The 13,716-nt window shown below is 39.0% G+C and overlaps 1 long non-coding RNA gene across 3 annotated transcripts in view; it reads left to right on the forward strand.

The window, feature by feature from the left end:
• The first annotated feature begins 5,169 nt into the window (after nucleotides 1-5,169).
• Nucleotides 5,170-13,716, forward strand: part of LOC132327872 (uncharacterized) — a 57,313-nt gene continuing 48,766 nt past the window's right edge. For all 3 annotated transcript variants that reach the window (XR_009486637.1, XR_009486638.1, XR_009486636.1), the window contains exon 1: nucleotides 5,170-5,307. This is a non-coding gene — a long non-coding RNA (uncharacterized LOC132327872). The remainder of the gene's footprint in view (nucleotides 5,308-13,716) is intronic.

A 13,716-nucleotide genomic window follows, 5' to 3' on the forward strand; every position in this document is an offset into this window, starting at 1 on the left:
TTCCTGGCCATCCCCCCGGGTCAAAGAACAAACGGCTGCTGTCGATTCCATCCATTTGCCAGCGTCTCTGGGGAATGAGGAGGGAGCACAGCTACAGGAACAAAGGTTAGGAAAATTCATTAGACAAAAATAATGAATCCCTCAGTTCCCAGGAACCAGTTCAGCAAAGATATTTAATTACTTGCTGGTCTTTACTCATATCCTCTTAGTGAGGTATGTGTTGTTTATGAACTTGTGGTAGATTGGAATCAAATAGAGTTTGAATTCAGCATTTAGGATTAAAAAGGAAATGGAAAAGAAAAAGAATGAAAAAGAATGCTTTCCAGATTAAATTTCTGAAATTATTGTGGCAATCTTTATGTAAAAAGATTTCAACTGTTTTTGTCATAACCATCTGATAATTTTGGTTTTCTTTTACGAAGGGACAATTCCAGTTGATATCTAGCAGTGAGTTATGAATGCTTCTTTATCAGCTGGAATAGGATATCTGTGCACATAAATTTTCCCTAGTGCACAGCTACTGAGTCCATCCTCCTGTCTCCTCTTAATCATTTTAAAGACAATTGCATTTTTATTTTTAGGTAGCCTAGGAGAAACTTCCAAGGTTTGCAGCTCTGTCTATTTTTTTTTTTATCTCTACTAAATAACACCTGTGTGAAGTCCTGGAAAGATGGGCAAAATGCAGCAACACTTTAAAAAATTTCCTTGAGAGGCTTCTGCCCCCCTGTCACCATATTTTATGTATTTAGGAATTTCCTAACTGAGAATTTGTATCTTTGTCAATCCACAGTTCCTTGCAATCTTTGTCACAGATTCTTGGAATCACAGAATCACAGAATGGTTTGGGGTTGGAAGAGAACTTAAATATCATCCATTTCCAACCCCCCTGCCATGGGCAGGGACTCCTTCCACTAGACCAGGCTGCTCCAAGCCCAATCCAGCTTGGCCTGGAACATTTCCAGGGATGGGATATATGACACTTACAGAGAAAAAGAACAAGCAGAAAGAGAAGAGAAGGAGCTGAAAACTTTTAGGTCAATACCACCATTTAGTCAAACCTGGTTTTCTGTGGCGTGCAGCTGTTTCATGAAATGTCTCAGCATTTTTAGTCAAGGCTAAAAGATCTAATCTTTCTCTGTTGATTGTCCTCATCTGAATGTCCCACACACTGTTGGTTGACTGCCTCAGGAAAGGGCAGGTGGAGATGAAGGGCATAAGAGTCAGAACACATAATTTAAATGTCTTAACATTTATTTAAAGGTGTTAAGATCTGAGAGATACTTGTGATCAGCTAGACTGGGGTTAAGTTTTTGGGTTTGTTTTTTTTCCCCTCTAGAATGAAATTTTCCTTATTAGCTTTTTCACAGACAGAGAGAGAGTTATGACATAACTTATCTGCCAATATCTTTTCAACAGCACTGTGGGGGTTCAGTGGTTTATTGGACTATAGGTCTGCTGGGATCCAGGAAACAGAGGGTTTATTTCTGCCACTTGCTAATTGCAAATGATCTCTATTTCTGTTTCACAGTTTCTTTTTATTGTTTTCCTGCAAAATGGAGAAAAAGATGCTGCTTGCTTTGTAAGAGATCTTCAAGATTCCTGGCATCCTGATGTTTTTGAGCATCCAAGTTTTTTAAGACCCTAGTTACACTGTTGAAATAAGACCCTTCAAAATTAATCATACTTGAGAAATCTGAGTTCATTCTCTACTTGGCTGATTATTTCTGTGTTTTGGACAGTCCTGTGCTACTTCTGTCAACATGAGAAAGCTCCCATGAAGCAACTTCATTAATGCATCTAAGAAATAAAGCACTGCTGTTCTCACATTTGATAGCATAAATCTCTTCAGCTTCTCCAAAAACATCTGTGTCTGCTCCAGTAGATGATTCTGACATTGTTGTGCATCCTGTGTGTTGTTATTATGGGATGTTTCCAGCTGGTTCCTGTTTGGAATATAATATAAATACAGACAACAGAGTTAGCACTCTTCCCTCAGCACCAATCTTTCCAGTTTCTTAGAAGATAACTCCTTCATAACTTGCTTTTGACCCAAGGATTTTGTTTGATAATGAAATAAAAAGGTTGATCCTCCTGATAATACCATGAATTTCCTGGGGAGAAAAAAAAGTACCTTTTTTTTCTTTTTCCTTCCATTTAAGTCTGGAAGAGGTTGTCTGACATCCATTACCTGACACAGGACAGATTTATAGGATGTTAATGCCCTTTACATTACTTTTCAGCTTGTCAGAGCTTAAACTCTGGGCCAAGTTCTCTTAAAAGGAGATGAAAGAGAAACAAAAGTAATGATGAAAATAAATATTATGGACAGCCTCTTGAGATAATCCGTTCTTCCTTTATTTTTTTCTATATTTCAGTTTTTCACCAATAAAACAGGAAGGATAAGAAATATATCTGAGAGTCACGGAGCTTAGGGGACTCTAGTGAGTAATATCTGTAAAATGAAGATTTTTCAGAGGTGCACCCTTGCCACAAAAGCATGGGGCAGCCTCTGCCTACCCCAGTGCCTGCTATTGCAATAGTTGCTGGTTGGAATCATCCTTTGAAGGTTGTTTTCTGACCTGTAGGAAATGAATTTAGTGCCCACCAGCAATTACTGTGCTGACTGCTCTCTCCTTTATATGAAGCCATATTGGCAGTGTTTTGGATCACCTCTGATGCCTCAGAGACAATATGTGCATGATGAACTCTTTTACAGCTCCACTGCCAGTTTCCTTCCAGCCATACCACAGCAGAGTGATGAGGAGCCAGAAGTAAACTTGCATTACTCTTCCTTACTGCCTGTTTGCTCTTGGGATGTCAAAACATTGGATACATGGGGGTTTTATCTATTCTATTAAATTTTAATGCTGTCTGGCAGCAAGACCACCTCTATGCTATGACTCACATTCACACTCTTAAACCCTTTTCCTTCAAAGATGGCACAGTTGCTTTCCAGTTGTTTATTGGAAATAGTCCCTGCTCTCTGCTAGATCTCAGCCTGTGTTTGGGAAATGCTTGGAGGATATTTGCTTCCTCTCTTGGAAATATTGCCAGGGATTGCTTTAACAGTCTAGTAGCTTGAGGAACATTTTCTGGTATAATCTCATTTAGTAGTGTTGATGGAGCCAGCCTGTCCTTGCAGCATGGCAAGTGAAATCCCTTTCTGAGCACATCACTGGATAATAATGCACAAAGATGGCTCAAGATGGTCCATAAAATGATTATAATATTTATACTATCCTGTTTGTGTAACACACAGGAAATTTTGGTGGCTGCTGTTGAAAATGTTGGCCTCAATTTTCAACTAAAACTTAAAAGTAGGGTTAGAGGAGAAAATTACTGTATTGGTTTTGGTTGGGGTAGTGTTCATTTTCCTCACAGCAGCTGGTTCAGGGTCTGTGTTTTGAATTTGTACTGAAAACTGCACTGGTAACACAGGGATGTTTTGTTTATTGCTGGGCAGTGTTTACACACAGTCCAGGCTGTTTCTGCTCCTCACCCCACCCCACCAGTGAGGAGGCTGGGGCTGCACAAGGAGTTGGGAGGGGACAGAGCCAGGACAACTGACCCCAGCTGACCCCAGGGATATTCCATAGCTTGTGGAACCATGCTCAGCAATAACAGCTAGGGGGAAAAAAGGGAAGTGAGGGACATTCAGAGTGATGGATTTTGTCCCCAGGTCACCATCATCCATGATGAAATCCTGCTTTCCTGGCTTTCCTGTCTGCCTGTGGAAACCAGTGAATTAATCCCAATTTTTGTTTGTGTGCAGCTTCTGCTTTTCTTTTTAAACTGTTTTTCTCTCAATCCACAAGTTTTCTCACTCCAAGCCTGCTGAGTCTCTCCCCCATCCTGCTGGGGGTGCAGTGAGTGAGCAGCTGTTTGGGGCTGAGCTCCTGCCATGGCTAATCCATGACACTTGTTGACTCATGTTAGGGTCTGGGATTTCTGAGATGCCCTGCTAGGGCTTCTTGACCATGTCAAGCTGTGAAGAAGACATAGTTACACTGGATAGAATACCATGAAAGAGCAAGAAATGTTCTGATAGGGATTAAACCTCCTTGTTTTGTAAGACATTAGTCAATTTTGCTGGGGGGGGGGGTAGAGAAGAATCTTCTGCAATGGGGAAGTTGTGCCACAAACCCTTCCTTGTTAGAATAAAATCTCTTTATATTTGCACTTGGCTATGTCACACCTATTTTCAACAGCAACAGACAGGAGACTGTTTTCTCTTTTCTCTACAGAATAGGTGACCCTTTTGGGTGACATCTGAGGAGTGACAAAAGCATGCTTCAGGTTAAGAGCAGAGGGTCTTTTTGACTCTGAATCTATTTCCCTAAATCTCCCCAGTCCTGATGTGAAAAAACAAACCATGTCCTGGAGTGACTGTACTAAGACTCTTTCCAGACTGGCAGGAAAAATCCACCTAATCAGAGAAAAGCACCAGATCAAACAATTAAAATTAAAAAAGTGAGCCATTTTCCTGTCTTAGAGATCCAAATTTCCTAATGAAATGGCTGCGATCAGTAGTTAAAAGAGAAACAAAACAAGAAATGGCCAAATTAAATGGGAAAAAAAAAAAGGTTAAAAAAAATCATTTATGAAGCAGACAGATAATTCCAAACAGCTTTCATACCAGGAATAGGGCACCATTACAATGAGAAAACCTTTAATTATGTTGTAAAGGTCTGATATTCCACTGAAATGTCATTTCAAAATAAACTTCTAACAGTTAATTATCAGTGATATTTAACTTGTGGGAAAATTAAATATCACCACATACTCCTGTGATCATTTTATTGCTTTTGTAGACATTTTAATATTTTAATGGTTTCCAAGTAACAATGAAAAAGGCATGCCACCAAGTATGTTTTCTTGGCTTTCTGTAGATAATCATATAACCTTTTCTTTGTCTTCTTCATACAAAACAGACCTCTGAGTCAGCGAGGGACAGGGCTGAAAGGAAAAGCTTTGGGAATAAATATGGGAATAAACATTGCTCTGATTCCCTTAGCCAGCACCATTCCTGGGAAAAGAAGTTTTATTACCTGCAGGAACTGGAAATACAATGCTGAATGAACAAATATTGAAGCCCTATTAGCATTCAGCTAGAAAATCAGATGAATGTGCAGTGTTCCAGTTAGTGACCTGTGCATTATCCAAAGCTCATAAAACGCGCCGAGCGGCCGGACCAAGGATGCAGCGACCCTGATCAGGCACAGACTGGAAGGCTGGAACAGGAAACCTCCTGTGCTCCTGTATAAATCAATACTCTACAAGCTAAAGGAGTCAGATTGTCAGGAAAAGGTATGAATTTTAAGGCCAGACGTGACTATTATGTGAATGACTATTCAATCAGGGGTTTTGATTAAATTGGCTCTAGAAATGGATGGGTCCAACTCGCCTCAACTGCCTGGGTGTTATTAATCCTTCTCCAGGGTGAGCCAATGCAGCATGAATCATTAAAGGGGCTTGGCTCAACATGGTTGGTTTGTCTCTCACTGCAACACTTATTTGCCAGCTTTTAGCTGTTGCTTCCAGTTTCAAATATTGTGCCACCAGGAGCTCCAAAATAAATATTATTATCTTTAAATATTCCAATCATCCTCAGATGAACATTATAAACAACAGTAGGAAAAGGATAGAAGAGCAATTGTGAGATCCATATAGGTCTTACTGTTGTGTTGAGCATTAGCTGAGATGCTTATCCAAATTCTGATCTTCAGGGGCTTCACTTAAAGTTAATATCAATGGCAAAATAGGACAAAAATCCTGGAAATGGAAGGTAGTGGAATTTCTGACAAAGCCTGGACTCACAAAATTAATAACTTTACTTGTTCCTATCAACCTATCTCAAGAGATACTGTGAGACTGGATCTTTCCATGGCAGTGGGAAATCCATCTAATATTTCTTCATCGTGTGAAGAAAGCAAAAAAATGCCTCTAAGCTAGAACCTGCAGGACTGTTGTTGACTCTTTTAATGTGAAAAGATTTCTGCATTTTTCATCAGATTACATGGTCTCCTAAGGTCATATTGCTTAAATGCTCAAATGTCCCCCAGGTTCTGTCCTTAGTTCTTGTTTTGTAAAATGACAAACACCCCTCAGCAGGACTCTTACAACAAAGGCAGCAAAAACCAGTGGTGCTGTTAGACACAAAGTTGACTTCTAAGCAAGAAGAGTACCCAGTCCCTTGAAAATTATTCTTGGAGTACAATAACAGAGTCATAGAATGGCTTGGCTTGTAAAGGACCTTAAAGATCACCCAGCTCCAACCCTCTTACCGTGGTGGATTGATACATCCTCACCCATAAAATGAAGCTTTTCAGAATACAAGAAAAGCTGCTTTAGGAAGTGCTCTAATTGCCTTGGAGCTTCCTGGCAGTAAACCTTTTATGTTCACATGTTCTGAGGTCTCTTTAAAATCTGCTCCCATCAAAGCAGTTGGAGGTCTGTCAGGTAATTCTGCTTGTATGCAGGTGGCACCACAGATAGCGTCACTAGCATTTGAGAATCTGGCTATTAAAATGAAGAGCTAACTCTGAAGAGAGAGGCAAAAGAAAGTGCTAGAGCACTTTTTCTTTCTCTGGTAAAGAGCTCATGATAGTGTCCAGAGGTCTGTTAAAATAGTCATAGCATTTTCTCCTTCTTTCTCTGAAATGCAGGTCTGCTTCCAGTGAGAGATTAAGACTCTGACAGCCTTAGGAGTTTCCTGGTTGTTTCCAGCCCCAACACCATCTCCCCTCCCTCTCCAGAGGCAGCCATAACATCTCTTTTCCTCCAAAAATCTTTTTTGTCCTTAGTTCTAAATGCCAGCTCTTAGCACTAAGCCAGATATTGAGGGGGGTGTGAACTGGAGTCAATTGATCTGTGTGGATTTTTCTCTGCTAAAGATTCTTTTTACCATTATTTGTCAAACAGAGTCTCAGCACTTTGTGGGGCAGAGGAGAAGCACAAACAATCTAGAGTGGAGGTGAAGATGGGATTACTACCTAAACCATCTCATCTTTGACACTGGATTATGCTATTCATCAGAAAATTTCACTTTACATCCACCTTTGCAAAGATGTGTCTAACTATGCAAACTAATGGCTGTAGAGAATTATACATTAATTTTTGCAACTTTTTTATTTACCTCTTTTACCTCTGCACAAGATTGTAGTCTCCTATCCCTCCAAATTATTACAAATTCACATCTCATGCCTTTAATTCTTCGGAGCCCCAGAAAAACTTTGTTGCAAATATAATGAGTAGCAGAATTAGGTATGAAAGGCAAGAGAGAGCCTGGCATTCACTAATGAATGGAGATGGTTCAGAGTGTTTTGAATTACCTTGTTCCATCAAGGTCAACCAGCTTTATTTTCCAGAGAATGTGGATTTCTGAAGAAAATCAACAATTGATTTCAATCCATTTTGAAACACTTTCAACCCAAGCCTTAAAACCCACAGAGATATGTTTCTTGTTAACTTTGTGTTTTGAAAGGCATTAAACAAAGCTTGAACTAAGATAAACACTTGTCTGATTTCTAAAGTAAACAATAAATTGTTGCATGGGGAACACTTTTTTTATGCATTTGCAGTATTTTTTGAAGTGGAAATAATATTATTTGTGAGCTTATAAACATATAAAAAAGTTTATACAAACATTAGGAAAATTCAAAAATATTGAATATTATATGTTGGCTAAAACTCTGATTCTAGAGATAGTTAAAAATAACAATAAAAATAAATTTGGTTTAACTTAATTTTCCCTGACCTTCTTGGAGTTTGAGAGAGTGGCAGTGAATAAGCCAAAGCTTAATATCTGGTAATAGATGAGAAGTTTTTCAGGGAGAGAGTCTCAACTGGATGAAGACTCTGAAAGTCCCATTGTTTCACTGAGAAGACTTATTTCAGAGCAACAAGAAGCTTTATGTGCAGAATTACTGGCTTTTCCACTATTGTTGCCATCTCTAGAGTGAAGTTTGCAGGAAACAGTGGAAAGAAAGCACACACAGTGGCTCAGGACAGAAACTATTGGGTAGAAAACTTTGGCATAAATTGAGCAGGGGGGAAAACACAATCAAAATGATCCATCCTAAAATCTCTAAAATGTCTAAATTAAGGTTTTATTACAGTTCCCTTTATGTTCACTGCATTAATGGTCTTCAACCTCATACTTTTTTTCCCCTTTTTTTAATGTGATATTAAGGAGCAAAGAAGTTATTCTGAGTTAAAGAGTGATCAGATGGTTTTTTTCCCACATTAGTAGAAAACAGAATATTCAGAAATTTGGTACAATAAATTTAGTACCTCTTTTCCCCAGTTTCTCCTTTTATGCCTTAGTTTACCCAGTTATTTGGGAAACCTCTGTAAAGGATGTAGTCAGAACAGTTTAAGAGTAATGATTTAGAAAACTAAAACAGGGGAGAGAAATGGGTGCAACCACGGAAATTTCCTCAGTAGTCCTTTTCTTGCTAGAATTTATATAAATAACACAGATATTGGAGAAGAGAAGGTTCCAGAAAGACCTTCTAGAAGACTTCCAGTACCTAAAGGGGCCTCAAGAGAGATGGGGAGGGAATTTGGACTAGGGCATGTAGTGATAGGACAAGAGGAAGAGGTTTTAAGCTGAAGGAGAGTAGATTTAGGTTGGATCTTGGGAAGAAATTCATTACTGTGAGGGTGGTGAGGCCCTGGCATGGGCTGCCACAAGAGGCTGTGACTGCCCCATCCCTGCAAGGGTACAAGGCCAAGTTGAACAGGGCTTGGAGCAACCTGGTCTAACAGAAGGTGTTCCTGCCCAGGGCAGGAGTCAGAACTAAGGTTCTTTCCCACCCAAACCAGTCTAGAATTCTATAATTCTATATACACAGGCAAGTCTGTGCATACACACACACACACAACTGTCAATGGGCCTCCATCCAATTATGCCACTTGTGGATAATTATATCAGAATGGAATGATGTTGTCTTACATCATCCTCATTAATTCTGTCAGCAGCACAGAGCATGACTTCAACTTGAGAAGCAGCTCCCATTGATACTGAAAAATTACTGAGAAAACCACAGTGGGTTGATTGGATGTGCATTTTGTTCTAATCCTGTCAAATGAAAGGCTGAAGTAAAAGAAGCAGCTGGTTGCTCAAGAAACTTGGGCAGCACTTTGGCCAGGCATGAATTGTATTGAAAAAGCCCCTGTGGTTAACAGCAGGAAGAGTGAGTGCAAACAATATTGGGAAAGGGGTAGGAGGTGCTCAGAAGTAGAAACAATGTGAGCTATAACTGCAAGGCTCAAAGGACATGAAAGAACTGGTTTGACTTTCTGTCCTCCATCTGCCAGGATGAACTCCTATGTACAATGTAGGTTGCCATTTCCAGCACAGGTTTTGTGGTTCTAACCTTCTGGCAAACATAAAAATTCCATTCAAATGCGAGCCAAACTCCTGTCAACAGCCCAAGGAGAAGGATATAGCTCTGGCTTCTCTAATTTTGCATACAACCCAGATGGAAGTACAAGCATTTCTATGTTGAAGTGCCAAATAACTCTCACAAGGCTTAGATTATCTTTTCTTCGTCTTGCCTCAGACAAACTTCCCTGCTTCTGGGGACTCCACAGCTGTGTGAACTCCAGCAGAAGGCTGTGCCTGGCAAGCCAAGTCCTGAGCATTTGCTTTCCAGCTTCTGTAATGAGGCTTCCCTGCCCTCCCAGTCCCATCAAGGAGGGTTCAACCAGGAAAAGCAGCTGCAGAATCATCAGGCGTTCTTTAAAGCAATATTTAAAGGCAAGGTGCCTTGTTTTCTTGAAGCATTGCAAACAAGAGTACACCAAAACAATAAGGCAAAAACTGACTAGGAGAAAAGTGAGGAAAATAATATGGGGAGGTTTTAGAAGGGGAATCGGAATTTAGCAGAGCTGAATTGGAATTTAGCATGGCTTTTAAACATGAACCAATGTTTAAATTCCCTTGCTTTAACCTTGCCTTTGGCATCCTTTCTTCTGAAGAACATACAGTTTGAGCTTCAAGTTCCTGTAAATCAGAGGATTAAGACACATAAGTGGAGTACAGAACGATTGTTACACCAAAATCGTTAACATCAAATGCAGTCATGCCTATAAATAGTGTTTAATTAAATATACTTTGAGTAATATTGGCTAATATTGTCCCTTACTACCTCATAAAGCCAAATGTTGATTTGAGAAAAGAAGTGACCTCCATGTAAGGACTATATCAACTAAATCCATCTTACTTTAGTTCCGGATATGCATTTTTCCTCCTTCTGAATAAGAATAAAAGCATTCTTCATAATTTGACAGCATGATAACTGAGTTAGTAGTATTCAAAGGCTAGAGAAATAAGAAGGAGGTAATATAGATTTTCAGTTTGAATAGGCAGGTGTAAGAAGAAGAGTTTTGTTTGTAGCTCAGTCAATAATAGGAAGACATTTCTGATATATCAATCTATTCTATGTATTAGGCTGTAGAGGCATTTTGCATCCTGCATTCAAAATCAAATTCTCCAAATCTTGGCCTCTCTCAAATGGCTAACTTCTGAGTAAAAATTCCTTTGGCCTCAAATATTGTGGATTTGTATGTGGGAGAGAATAGGGTGATCAACAATCTCTGTGAACTCTGTATTATTGTACAGAATGTGCCTTTTCCCCCATGACTTCAAGACTAAAAGAGCCACCTTTCTGTGCTGGGACACCTCTAGAGCTTTTCCTAAAGAAGATTTAACTACAGGAGACTCTTCACACCTCAGCCTAAATGGGCCTGGGATCTTTAGACATCTCTCCTTGGTGTCGTGTCTGAGAGAAGATAACTTGGGTTCTTCCTTGCAGAAAGGAGAGCAGTTCTTCCTAAAAGAACACAGATTTAATTTGTTGCATTGGAATTCAGAGTCAGCCCTCAGCTCAGCCTACACACAGGTATTTGGAAAAAAGATGCCCAGGATTACAGCTGAGGCCATGGAGACTGCTGGAATTCAAGGAACAGCTAAGATCATTTTTCAGTGTTATGCTGTATTTCCAACAGTAGCAACCTTAAACATAAAATCAATAACCTGTCCTACCATAAATTTCATCCATTCTCCTTAACAGGTTGCATAGAGTGTCTATATCTATACCACTGTGCAACTTAAACCAGGAATAAAAGAACACATCCATTTTTTTTCTTTTTTTCTTTTTTTTTTCCTCAGAGAGGCAGTAACAATAAATTCATGAAAACTGTAAAGATGTTAAAACAGGCAACCATATGGAAGATATCTGTGCTTGTGTGGGTAAAAGGGCAACTTGTTTTGATAATTTTTGATTGCACTGAGTTACACTGATGCTCTCTTAGGCATATGAGTGATATAATTTTATGTCATTAAAGTTAGGTTGAGATACCTTGAAAAGTAGCTGATTTGAAGTATGACACATAAATCTAAATAACACTTCCTTGATGACACATATAGTTTTTACAGTTAAATTATTTAGTTAACAGAGAAAAAAAAATAAAGAATGGCAGGGAATTTTCTGCTTCATTCCACCCTGGCTGCAGTAATTAAGACTCTGTTATTAGTAACTGTCTCTGGAAGTTGTAGCATCATTTTCAAAGACACTAGATGTGTATAGCAAGGATGTTAAAACAGAGTCAATTGGTCTGGGAAATCTTATGCACCTTTTTGCCAAAAGTAAACTTTTAAAAAAAAGAATTTAGTTTTAAATTAATATTTTAGAATTTAGAGTGGCAATCATGCAGATTTCTATAGACAGCTATTTTTCTCACAAATAGATTTTTAATATTTCAATATTTGGACATTTCCTATTTGATTCCTACATCTGGTGACTGCTCTGAGAGGGGTCACTTTGGCATGGTCCATCATTTCTGAAGAGCCTTCCTGAGAAATCTCATTTTTTCCATTCTGTGCAAGCTGGCTGGCTACTATGACTTATTGCTAACTGAGGACAGGGTTCATGAGCAGCTGCTGGGGTGACCTGAAGGAATAAACCTCAAACCTCCAAAAGAAATAAAGTCTTTTACTGCCTGACTGATGGATGATAATAATCACACACACTCCTGCAGCACTATTATTTCAGCTCTTATTATTTCAGCATGTAACATGGGGATGAAATTTCAGACAAGAATAAAAAAATATTTTTTTTAAATAAATAACATCCAGTAATAAGTATCACCCAGAAGATAAAAAACATCCTAGAATTGGAATAATAACATGCTCTGTGCTCCAGATCCCAACAAGCATTAAATCATTTGATTCAATTAGATAAATTTCAAAGAGAAGCTATGGAATGATCAGAAGTCTGAAGTCCCACAGAAAAGAAGTAAAGACTGATTTAAAATGGTCTGAGAGAAGAGCAGGATCTGGATACTTGGTAAAAGTAAAAAGATGGGAAAGAAGCTACAAAGTTAAAGTGAAGAAAGTGTTTTTCTTCACCACAGCAGTCAGGACATGTGCAATAGATGTTTAATTGCTAAAATAAAGACTAAAATAAAGAAAATTTAATGTTAACAAAAGGTTTTTTTAGTAAGGTTAGTGAAGCACAAATTATGTTTTCTCAATTGCTTACCGAGTGTTCACCTGCCTCTGCAAAAGGTTTTGAAAACAGGCCAGAAAAGGAAGAGTGAGACATAAGTATGGTTCATTTAATCTAAAGAAAATGAATTTTCTAGAAAGCCTTTTGCAATCCTTTCAAGGCTGAAGAATCTGTGGCTGAGAAAGAAAAATCAAATTAAGGAAACTGGATTTCTTTCAGCACTTAGTGCCATTTCCAGTAGCTGACATTTGCCACTCTCAGCACAACCTCTGTCAAAAAACAAGTAAAAAATTCCAAGAACATGTTCAGTCTTTCACCTACTCTGCTTTTTATAGGATAGCAGCAAGGTACCTCAGCAGCCAAAAAATGATGAGCTGTTTGAGAGGAAAACAGACATTGAGTGAGAGGGAGAAGGAACCCAGGGAGAGCTCACAGTTCACTGAGCTGCCAGACACATGACCTGTGACTGCAGGTTCACAGAGCAGATAATCAGTCAGCACAGGCTGCAATCTGGAACAAACCCTTTGTTTCACATTAGTTCTGATACAAACTCATATTACAGATAAGTGCTGCCCTCTCAAAGACCATACATAATCATAATTTTCCCAGTTTCTGCCACAGCTTGTTTTGTTCATCAAAGTCATCTTTATTTTACTTTCTGTTCACCAAGGCTTGGTGCAAGGAATGTCACAGGCTATTTTGCAGCATGCAAGTGAGTAACTCAGACATGTCCCAGACACTCGATTCTGTGTGCTGGCATCTGTGACTTGCTTTGTGTCAGGACAGTGAAGCAGTGAGTTCACTGCAATTTGATTTCTGAGTGATAATGTTCCTAAACAAGCCAAATACCTCCTGGTTCTCTCTCCCATGTTGGCCACAAACTGCCAATGTCATTTTCCATTTTTCTCCATCTTCCATCAATTATCAAATCGAAATCGTGCTCAGTTTATGTTTTAAAGCAAAAAAAACCCATTAGGCTTTGTAACAAAAGTGCAAAACTGCTATTCTTGTTCATACTCATGTAACTTTTTCCAGATCTTACTAAATGGCTCCTCAACCACTTCCTGCAGCCCCAGGCTCCTTCCTGGAGAGTTAATCATGCTCTGTGCAAATCGTTTATACTTTGTCGCTTTTAATTTCATCTGTGGTGGAGGTGGAATAAGCTATGTCTCCCAAAACAGCTCATAAATTCTGAAGATTT

The sequence above is a fragment of the Haemorhous mexicanus genome, chromosome 5 (genome assembly GCF_027477595.1).
Source record: "Haemorhous mexicanus isolate bHaeMex1 chromosome 5, bHaeMex1.pri, whole genome shotgun sequence".
Classification (NCBI taxonomy): Eukaryota; Metazoa; Chordata; class Aves; order Passeriformes; family Fringillidae; genus Haemorhous; species Haemorhous mexicanus.